The 12,101-nt window shown below is 46.9% G+C and overlaps 1 pseudogene; it reads left to right on the top strand.

The window, feature by feature from the left end:
• LOC123138607 (uncharacterized) overlaps positions 1-11,508 on the top strand; it is a 21,393-nt pseudogene extending 9,885 nt beyond the window's left edge.
• Positions 11,509-12,101: the final 593 nt, after the last annotated feature.

Here is a 12,101-nt window from a genome sequence, read left to right as displayed (position 1 = left end):
TCTTCCTCTTTTTCCTCTTCTTCTTCTTCCTCCTCCTCCTCTTCTTCCTCTTCTTCCTCTTCCTCTTCTTCTTCCTCTTCCTGTTCCTCTTCTTCTTCCTCCTCTTCCTCTTCCTCTTCTTCTTCTTCCTCTTCCTCTTCCTCTTCCTCTTCTTATTCTTCTTCTTCCTCCTCTCCTTATTCTCCTTCTTCTTCGTCTTCTTCTCCTTGAAAAATAACATATTTAAACTGTGCATCTGAACGCAGAAAAAATACATTGATCAGTACCGCCTTTCATCCAAAACGCGCTACTACACAGAAGTACATATAAAAAATACATTGATCATCAATGATCTTTTTGTATAGAATCTAAATCGTCAATGGGAATCTACCACCGATTTAAGAACCGGCGAAGACTCCTATTGCAGCCACAGATCCAACACATAGAGTTCAATGAAGACCAAATGTTTGGGATAGTTTGAGAGGTAACATACTTAAGGTGGTCAAATTCTTGTTAGGGGAGCGAGGTGGGACTAAAAATAGCGCCTGCCACAACCTCTTTTGTACCGGTTCGTGCCACGAACCGGTATTAAAGGTGCTGGCCGGGCACCAGCATCTTTAGGCGCCAGCACCTTTAGTACCGGTTCGTGGCACGAACCGGTACTAAAGATTCCCAAAGAATCGGTACTAAAGGTCACCTCCTGCCAAGTCATTTGAACCGGCACTAATGGGTGCATTAGTGCCAGCTCATATGCGAACCGGTACTAATGTTTCTCATATTAGGTCCTTTTTCTACTAGTGATAGCCCCTACCACCTGATCCTCCTCGTTGCCGTTGCCGCCTTGGCGGGCTTCTTCCGGTGATCTGCTCGCCTTTGAAATTCTTGCCTTTCTTTCGACATTGATGGTTGGTCGGAAGGAATCGACAATGCCCCAGGTACACATTCTTCCTGCATTTGTCCAGGTATATACTTTCGGTGTCATCTAAACAGTGCGTGCATGCGTGGTATCCCTTGTTTGTCTGTCCTGAAAGGTTACTGAGAGAAGACCAATCATTGATGGTGACAAACATCAACGTATGCAGGTCAAATTCCTCCTATTTGTGCTCATCCCACGCACGTACACCATTTCCAATCCACAGTTGTAAAATTTCTTGAACTAATGGCCTTAGGTACACATCAATGTCGTTGACGGGTTGCTTAGGGCCTTGGATGAGAATTGGCATCATAATGAACTTCCGCTTCATGCACAGCCAAGAAGGAAGGGTATAGATACATAGAGTCACGGGCCAGGTGCTGTGATTGCTGCTCTGCTCCCCAAAAGGTTTAATGCCATCCGGGCCTAAACCAAACCTTGCATCACCTGCAAACTCCTCCCAGTACGTTCTCTCGATTTTTCTCCAATGCGACCCATCAGCGGGTGCTTTCAACTTCCCGTCTTTCTTACGGTGCTCTCTGTGCCATCGTATCCACTTGGCATGCTCTTTGTTTATGAAAAGACGTTTCAACCGTGGTATTGTAGGAGCATACCACATCATCTTGGCAGGAACCCTCTTCCGGGGGCGCTCGCTGTCAACATCACCAGGGTTATCTCATCTGATCTTATACCGCAATGCACCGCATACCGGGCATGCATTCAAATCCTCGTACACACCCTGGTACAGGATGCAGTAATTAGGGCATGCATGTATCTTCTGCACCTCCAATCCTAGAGGGCATACAACCTTCTTTGTTGCACACGTATTGTCGGGCAATTCATTATCCTTTGGAAGCTTCTTCTTCAATATTTTCAGTAGCTTCTCAAATCCTTTGTCAGACACACCATTCTCTTCCGTCCACTGCAGCAATTCCAGTACGGTACCGAGTTTTGTGTTGCCATCTTTGCAATTGGGGTACAAACCTTTTTTGTGATCCTCTAACATGCGATCGAACTTGAGCTTCTCCTTTTAACTTTTGCTTTGTCTCCTTGCATCAACAATGACTTGGTGGAGATCATCATCGGGCACATCGTCTGGTTCCTCTTGATCTTCAACAACTTCCCCCGTTGCAGCATCGCTGTATTCAGGGGGCACATAGTTGTCATCGTCCTCTTCTTCTTTGTTGTTTTCCATCATAACCCCTATTTCTCCATGCTTGGTCCAAACATTATAGTGTGGCATGAAACGCTTATAAAGCAGGTGGGTGTGAATGGTTTTCGAGTCAGAGTAAGACTTTGTATTCCCACATATAGGGCATGGACAACACATAAAACCATTCTGCTTGTTTGCCTCAACCACTTCGAGAAAATTATGCACGCCCTTAATGTACTCGGAGGTGTGTCTGTCACCATACATCCATTGCTGGTTCGTCTGCGTGCATTATATATAATTACGTGTGTCAAAAACCATTACAGAACATCATGAATAGATAATTAAGTGACCAAATTAATAGACGTTCATCATCACATTAAAACTAAAGTACATACATAGTTCTCATTGAACAACATATAGCTCTCCAGAGCATCTACTTAATTAAACCATACATTGAAACTATGTAAAACATTTCAATGTGAAAACAAATGCGAGCATAATCGCAACCAAGGTAACAATTGATCCAACGGCATAATGATACCAAGCCTCGGTATGAATGACTTATTTTCTAATCTTTCTAATCTTCAAGCGCATTGCATCCATCTTGATCTTGTGATCATCGACGACATCCGCAACATGCAACTCCAATATCATCTTCTCCTCCTCAATTTTTTTATTTTTCCTTCAAGAAATTCTTTTCTTCTTCAACTAAATTTCACCTCTCGACAATAGGGTCGGTTGGAATTTCCGGTTCACATACCTCCTAGATAAATAAAATCTATGTCACGTCGGTCGTCATAATTGTCATAAACAATAAATGAACCAAATATTTATAAAGATAATATATACCACATCTGAATCACAGACAGGACGAGGGCCGACAGGGGCGGATACCAAAACCATCGCACTATATATTAAGAAGCAATAAGAAAAGTAAGACAATTATACAAGTATCTATCTAAACATACAAGTAATATTTTTTTCCTTTCAGAAAGAGGATAAGAACAAGGGGCTCACCACGGTGGTGCTGGCGACGAGATCGGCGCGGGCGATCAACGGCAGTGAAGACGGGGACGGGACGGGACGGAACGCTAAAACCTAGACAAATATTGAGGAAATTGGAGCTTGGAGGTCGAGCTTGGAGAGGAGAAAGCTTAAGTAGTGTGGCTCGGGCATTCCATCGAACACCTCGTGTGCATAGGAGGTGAGTTAGAGCACCACAAAGCCCTCCCGTCGCCGGCAAGAAATAACAGAGTGGTGTGCTCTGCTCGCCGGCGAGGGGGTGTATATAGGAAAATCATTGGTCCCGGTTCATGGCTTGACCGGTACTAAAGACCACCCTTTTGTCCCAGTTCAAGCAACCAACCGGGACCAATGGTGGTGGGCAAGGAGCGAGGCCCATTGGTCCTGGATCGTCCCAAAAATCGGGACCAAAGGGGCCAGACGAACCGGGACCAATGCCCCCACGGGGCCCGGCAGGCCCCCTGGCCTCATGAACTGGGATCTATGCCGCCATGGGTCCCGGTTCGTGACTGAACCAGGACTAATGGGCTTATCTGGCCCGAACGAAAGCCCTGTTTTCTACTAGTGAATATTCTTAACTCGAAACAAAAGTTGCGGAACAAACGAAGATGAGCAAAGTGCGAGGTGACGATGTCTGTTGGAAGTGTTTTCCAAGGTTGATGTGATCACCATGGAACGCTCCCTCTACCTTCAAGATTAGTATTGAACCTACTTATTTGGTGTCTGTGTTGAGCATGAACATGATTAGATCGTGTTTATTTCAATATGGTTATTCATTTAAGAATAATGGTTGTTCATTTTACACGAATAATACCTTCTATGGTCATGCACCCAATGTGAATGGTTTATTGAATCTCGACCATAGTGATACATATGTTCTTAACATTGGTGCAAAAGATGTAGAGTTTATAACCATAGTACCACTTTCTTGTGGCACTGCCGATTAGGTCATGTTTGTGTAAAACGCATGAAGAAACTCCATGCCGATGAACTTTTTGAGTCGCTTGATTTTGAATCACTTGACACATGCAAACCATGACTCATTCGCAAGATGACTAAAACCGCATTTTCCGGAACAATGGAATGGGAAAGTGACTTGTTGGAAATCATACAAGCTGATGTGTGCGGTCCGATGAGTGTTGACGCATGCGGTGGATATCGTTATTTCCTCACCTTCACCGATGATTTGGGTAGATATGGGTATGTTTACTTAATGAAGCATAAGTCTGAAACGTTTGAAAAGTTCAAGCAATTTTAGAGTGGAGTTGAGAATCATCGTAACAAGAAAATTAAATCCTTACGATCCGATCGAATGGGAGAATATCTGAGTTATGAGTTTGGCAATCACTTAAGACAATGTGGAATTGTTTCACAGTTGACGCCACCTAGAACACCACAGTGTAATGGTGTGTCCAAGGTCGTAATCGTACTTTATTGGATATGGTGCATTCTATGATGTCTCTTGCCGATCTACCGGAATCATTTTGGGGTTATGCATTAGAGACAACTACATTCACTTTAAATAGGGCGCCATCTAAATCCGTGTAGACGACCCCGTATGAACTGTGGTGCTTATGTCAAAAGGCTTCAGCTGGAAAATCTCAAACTGAAAGCAGACAAATGCGTCTTCATAGGATACCAATGGAGATAGTTGGGTATACCTTCTATCTCAGATCCGAAGGCAAAGTGTTTGTCGCTCAGAATGGGTCCTTTCTCGAGAAAGAGATTCTCTCGAAAGAATTGAGTGGGGGGGGGGATATAGAACTTGATGAGGTTGTTGAACCTTTACTTCAACTAGAGAGTACCGCAACACAGAAAGATGTTTTTGTGGCACCTATGTCATTTGAAGAGGAAGCTAATGATGACGATCATGAAGCTTCAGATCAAGTTCCTATCAAACCTCCTAGGTCGACGAGGGTAAGTACATCTCCTTGGTGGTGCGGTAACCCTGTCTTAGAGGTCTTTTTATTGGACAACTGTGAACCTACGAGCTATGGAGAAGCGATGGTGGGTCCGGATTCCAACAAATGGCTAGGACCCATGAAATCTGAGATAGGATATGTGTATGAGAACAAAGTATGGCCTTTGGTGGACTGGCTCGATAATTTGCAAGCCATTGAGAATAAATGGATCTTCAAGAAGAGGACAGACACGGATGGTAATGCCACCGTCTATAAAGCTCGACTTGTGGCAAAGGGGATTTCATGAGTTCAAGGAGTTGACTACAATGAGACTTTCTCACCCATAGCGATGCTTAAGTCCGTCAAAATCATGTTAGCAGTTGCTGCATTTTACAATTACGACATCTAGTAGATGGAAGTCAAAACAGAGTTTCCTGAACGGTTTCCGTGACGAAAGGTTGCATGTGAGACAATTGGAAGGTTTTGTCGATCCTAAGGATGCTAAAAGGTATGAAGCTCTAGAAATCCTTCTATGGACTAAAGCAAGCATCTCGGAGTTGTAATATACGCTTTGATGATGTGATCAAAGCTTTTGGGTTTATACAAAGTTTGCAAGAAACTTGTATTTACAAGAAAGTGAGTGGGAGCACTACAACATTTGTATTTACAAGAAAGAAAGTGATTGGGAATGATGTAGAATTTATGGAAAGCATAATGGGTTGTTTGAAAGCAGTTTTTCGAAGGAAGACCTGGGTAAAGCTGCTTACATATTGGGCAACAAGATCTATAGAGATAGATCAAGACGCCAGATAATACTTTCACAGATCACATACCTCGACATTATTTTGAAGGAGTTCAAAATGGACCAGTCAAAGAAGGAGTTCTGCCTGATTGGTAAGGTGTGAAAAGTTGAGTAAGTCCGAAAGCTCGACCATGACAGAAGAAAGAGAAAGGAAGACGGTCGTCCCCTATGCCTTAGCCATGGGCTCTATACAGTATGCCATGTTGTTACCACACCTGATTTGTCCCTTGCCACGTATCTGGAAAGGGGGGGTACAAGAGTGATCTAGGAGTGGATCACTGGACAATGGTCAAAATTATCCTTAGAGGAATAAGGAAATGTTTCTCCGTTATGGAGGTGATAAAGAGTTTGGCGTAAAGGGTTACGTCGATGCAAGCTTTAACACCAATCCGAATGACTCTGAGTAACCAACTGGATACGTATAGTGGAGCAGCCATTTGGAATAGCTCCATGTAGAGCGTGGTAGAAGCATCTATAATATGACATAAAGATTTGCGAAGTACACATGGATCTGAATGTGGCAGACCCGTTGACTAAAACCTCTCTCACAAGCATAACATGATCAAACCCTACAACTCATTAAGGGTTAATCACATAGTGATGTGAACTAGATTATTGACTCTACTAAACTCTTTGGGTGTTAGTCACATGGTGATGTCAACTATGAGTGTTAATCACATGGCGATTCGAACTAGATTATTGACTCTAGTGCAAGTGGGAGACTATTGGAAATATGTTCTAGAGGCAATAATAAATTGGTTATTATCATATTTCCTTGTTGGTGATAGTCGTTTATTATCCATGCTAGAATTGTATTGATCGAAAACCCATATAGTTGTGTTGATACATTTACAACAATGCATCCCTAATGAGCCTCAACTAGACTAGCTCATTGATCAAAAGACTCCAAATAACGTCCAAATCTTTCCAAAATTAACTGAACTCGGATTTAGGTAAGGTTGGGACATCAATTCGGTTTTTAGGTCCCACAAGCCACAAGCGACCTCAAATGAAGATGAGACCAAAAACAAATTTGACCGTTTCCAAGAAACGAATAACTTTCATGTTGAACGTTTTTCGATTCGAAGGGATCTTGAGGGCCGAATCTCTCACGCAAAATAGCTGATTGATGGCGCTACCCATCACACAGGTGTCTAGTGGGGCGCGCCATATTTAGCCTCCTGGCAGGCAGCATTCCGATGGCACTAACTTTTGCATACAAACTCGGATTGGGAAGATTTTTATATCAAAATCGTCCGTTTCGATGAGACGCACAACTTTTGTGTTGAAACATTTTCTATCAAAGGCAATCCTAATTGAGTTTCATGCCATTCTTTAATCTGGTGTCAACATGAGCATCTCCGAACTGGTCATAACTATTGCATACGAGCTCCGTTTATACCATGTACGTATCCGTATTGATCTTCTTAAAGAGAGCCATCTGGAGGTGACCCCAATCATAAGTTTGAAGCTGCATTGATATAACTTAAAGCTACTCTCTATGATTGTGCCACTTTTGAGCGTTAATAACTAATGAGGAGGTTCCCGCACTTCCTCAGGGCGGACGCCCTTTGTACGATTGCACGAACAGGGGTAAGATTGCCGAGGCGATGCCGCACTTCGATGAATGGGGCTGCTCCGTAAGGGCCCCGCTGGGCCTCGTGACAATCCCCTCTTGGTGGCACCCAGCGCCATGGGTCCCGTGGCTGAAATGCCTCGGGCGACCGAGTGGCAGCAAGCAGAGGTGCCTGCCCCTGAGCGGCGTGACCTCCTGGCTTCGGTCCCCGGGATCAATGCCCCTCCTAAGGCCGCAACTGTAGCTCCCTGCGTGAGGAGCCACGCGCCAGACACCAACGATCCGACCTCCGCCTCTGCCCCTCCCAAAGAAGGAGGAAGCGCAGCCACTGCAACAACCCGGACTCGTGGGTGTCGGTGTCAAAACCGGCGGATCTCATGTAGGGGATCCCGAAATGTGCGTCTAAGACTAAAGGTAACAGTAGGCGGGGTACACAATGTTTACCCAGGTTCGGGCCCTCTCTATGGAGGTAATACCCTAGTTCATGCTTGATTGATCTTGATGAATATGAGTATTACAAGAGTTGATCTACCAGGAGATCGTAATGGCTAAAACCCTAGAAGTCTAGTCTATGATTATGATTGTAGTTGTCTCTACAGACTAAACCCTCCGGTTTATATGGACACCGGGGGGGGCTAGGGTTACACAAATTCTTTTACAGAGAAAGGAATCTATATATCCGAATCACCAAGCTTGGCATCCACACGGGAAGAAGTCTTCTGTCTTGTATCTTCATAGCCCAACAGTCCGGCCCATGTTAATAGTCCGTCTGTCCTAGGACCCATTAATCCAGGACTCCCTCAGTAGCCCCTGAACCAGGCTTCAATGACGATGAGTCCGGCGCGCATATTGTCTTCGGCATTGCGAGGCGGGTTCCTTCTCCGATTATTGCATAATAGTCTTCAGACACAAAAACGTGTTTGGCTCTACAAAACAAATACCTCACACAACCGTAGAGAGTATAATATTCCACGAGTCTAATCCACTGACAACTATTCCTAGCGTGACATCACGCCACCACCCGGTCATTATTGGAACCGTTTTTTAGCAGGCCCCTCCGTATTTCGAGGTGCGATTTTATTGGCACGTCTTATCAAAGCTGAAATCATGTCCCCTTATCACGGGATTCTCATCAATACGGGCATGGGTAATCCAACCGTGCCATCTACACGGCCCTTGGGGAATAGGGGAGTTTTAAGGCGAGGTGGGAGGCGCATGATATTCACTGCCATTATAAAGGGATAACGATTCTTCCTTTTTCACCCATGCCTTCTCTCTCTCTCTTTGCGCATCCCATTATCGAGCCCTAGCGCCCAAGTTCTCATCTTATCTGCCCTAAGCAAGCACTCCGACCATGTCTGAATCCGGAGCGCAGGGCAAGTGGATGCCCTCCACCGTAAAGGAGAAGGACTTCATCCAGCTCCTGGAGGCTGGATATCTGGCCAGGCAGGTCGCACACAGGCTCCCAGCCAAGGGACAAATTGTCCCTACTCCGGACCCCATGAGAGGGTTGTGTTTATTTCTCACTTCGTCCGCGGGCTTGGATTCCCTCTCCACCCGTTCGTCCGCGAACTTATGTTCTACTATGGGCTGGACTTCCACAATTTGTCCCCCAACTCCATCCTCAACATTTCGGCATTTATTGTCGTTTGTGAGGCCTTCCTCCGCACCCCACCTCACTTTGGGCTATGGCTAAAAACCTTCCACGTGAAGCCGAAGGTGGTGAGCGGTCAACAAGCAGAGTGGAGAGGTGCCATGGTGGGCAAGATGCCCAACGTCACATGGCCTGAAGGCTCTTTTGTGGAGGCGGTCAAAGGGTGGCAATGAAAGTGGTTCTACGTTACAGAGCCACGCGGTACTACTGGGCCGCGGCTCCCACATTACGGTCCGGGGTCCCGATGCAGCTCACCTCTTGGCAAGAGAAGGGCCTGGACTGGTCTTCGGCAGACGAGCTGACAGCGCTTCAAGCGCGTGTTCAGAACATGATAAACAAGAACATCAAGCTCATCAACGTGATCCAGGTGATGCTGATTAGCCGGATCCTTCCGCGCCAGCGCCGGACTTCCCATTTGTGGGAGTATGAAGCGGCCAAGCACCAGACCCTGCTGAAGTTCTTCGGCACTATGCACGAAGACATCTGGAAAGTGCTCTTCAAGGCCAACGAGATGCGGCCGGAAACCGCCGAGGACCGTGGGCACGATTTGGCCTGCTCTGCTAGTTCGGTAAGTGTTTTAATATTTTAAAGGTGTTTCCTTTACTTGCATAGTCGAGGAAGATGCTTAGGCCTCCCTATTATCTTCTCTAGGCCTGGACAAAGAAGGCAGAGTGGATTTACTGCCGGCTCCGCTGCCCGAAGAATCTGAAATCCCGCTTCTCACGAAGATGCTGATTCCGGCACCCTATCAAGCGCCGGAGAAGAAGGCCAAGAAGACGGCCAAGGGGACCAGGAGTGGTCTCTGTCACAAGGGCACTTGGGACGCGACGTCCAAAGATGCCGAGGCTCACTCCTCCACCGCCGAAGATGACGAGGAAGAGGAGGAAGAAGAAGAGGAAAGCCATTCCCCCCCTTAGGGGGGTGGGCAAGAAAAGGACGGCCTCCACGCGTCTGCAGGCCGAGGCGTCCAAGAAAGGTTAAGCTTCCCTTCCGGACAGCTCCACCGCAGCCACCGACGGCAGCTCGGAGTGGCAACCTAGGGACAAGCCCCTGGCCAAATCGTGAGTACCCGGACACATTCGTATATCCAGCCTCTCTACTTTATTGTTTTGTCATGTTGAATCATGTAATTTACAGTCCGGCTCGGTCCAACCTCAAGAGGTCCTTATCTTCGGAGGATTTGCTGGACCCGGAGGCAATGGACCGCGGGACCCTTCCCGCGGCCTATGAGGGAGTCCTGGATTAGGGGGTCCTCGGACAGCCAGACTACATGCTTATGCCGGAATATTGGACTATGAAGATACAAGATTGAAGACTTTGTCGGAATCCCGGAATGTTCATCTTACCTCTTCATCTCCATTGTTCAAAACCGGTGGATTCTGGTATGACTGGTTCATCCGGGCTGCAGATTCTCCTACAGCTTCTGAATTCATGTCCGGACTGGAAGCATGACGCCAGTTTGCATCAGAGATCCCACGATACTCACTTTCGCGGCTGAGATGCGCCATTTTTGCTTCAACGGGAAAGAAGCATTCGCGCCAGGAAATCAGCCACTGAAAGACAGAAACAATGGACCGGGAGGAATGCGTAGGTCCGGGGCGTGCATTCAGGAGCAGTTATTATGTGCATGGAAGCACTTAATTACGGTTCATTAAACCACCTATGCGAGGGCCCTGGTAGCAAATCGAATGAACCTGATCTCCTACCTTGAACGGTCCATCTGCGATCTGATGGATGCAATCCTGCTGTAGTCTGACGTCTAGTGGTTTCCAAATAAATAACCACCAAGTCTGTCATTTATATAATATAGTCAAACAATAACGGCAAAAAAAAAGTTAAACAGTGAAAACAGGGACGCCGCAACTAGTAAGGAAAGATATTAATTTTTTTCTAGACTAGACCGTTTACCAATTATAGCAGCATAGGACATTAAATCGGCCATGTGCAACTAATGAGCTGACGCCCTACTGGCTAATACTCCAGCTGCTTTCTAATTAGAGTTAATACCACTTCTAGTACATAAACTTGTCCCGGTGGAACAAGTTCATATCTCTACTATCTAAAAGAAACAGAAGGTTCCGTTTCCCCTCATACGTCGTCAAACCCTTCGTCCAACCCCCCTCTGTCCCGTCAGCCTCTCGTCCCACACCCACGCCTGTTTTCCGCCAAGAAATCAGATCCCGTAAGATATTTCCATCTGCCTCGCTTGGCTGTTGGCCCGATCCCATCTCCTCCCTTCTCTCCTCCTCCCAGCCGCCAGGCCTAATCCTCTCTCGCCTCGCTGGATTCAGATCCTGCGGCGACTTGTCGAGGTGTACAGCTACGAGACCTCAATCCGCCCGGGCGACCTCTCCACCTTCTCCAAGCGCTTCTCCTCTTCCGAGTTCCGACCTCTCGGCCGCGTTCCACGCCGGTCCGTCCTTCGCGACTGGGTGGGCCACAACATCCGGCGCTTGAACTGCATGCGCATCCGGAAGGCCTTCGTCGTCGCGCATCGGCTGCCGTAGACTCCATCAACATGCTGGCCCAGGGGGTTTGGCTACCGTGCAGGGGACCTCAAGATGGCCATCCTGGCGACCTACTTCGACATCGCGAAGCAGACGCAGTGCAGCCTCGATGATGCGCATATGAACCTAGATGATGCGCATATGAACCTCGAGGTGCTATGGCAGTGCGCTGTCGTGCTCATGCTGGAGTCCAGCCTCCCCGCCAGCACACAGCCCCAGCACCAACGACGGCGAAGCCACCTTGTGTAGAGGACCGCGCCTTCCACGACAACTGCTCGTCCTGCTGTGGTTCTGAAGGGGAATGGCAGGTCATGCACGAGGACAACGCAGAGAAAGTGGTTGCTGATAACGGAGCGGCGACGGCAACCGCCAGCGGTGGCTGGATAGTGCGGCAGCCAATGACGACCAAGACGTTCAGCAAGATCCTCATGCAATTGAGAGTCAAGGTCAGGTGAATCATCGAATGGGACATGCTAATTGATTTAGTCATTTGTACGCAGAAACGGAAGTATCAATTCCATTCATTCATTTCTACAATGGGAATTGAAGTGTATGAATTGATCTTTATGGTCACCACATTCCTATATTGGTTA

This window comes from Triticum aestivum, chromosome 6B (assembly GCF_018294505.1).
Source record: "Triticum aestivum cultivar Chinese Spring chromosome 6B, IWGSC CS RefSeq v2.1, whole genome shotgun sequence".
In the NCBI taxonomy this organism is placed as follows: Eukaryota; Viridiplantae; Streptophyta; class Magnoliopsida; order Poales; family Poaceae; genus Triticum; species Triticum aestivum.
The sequence above is the reverse complement of the archived record's forward strand: the minus strand, read 5'-3'. Positions and strand labels throughout refer to the sequence as shown.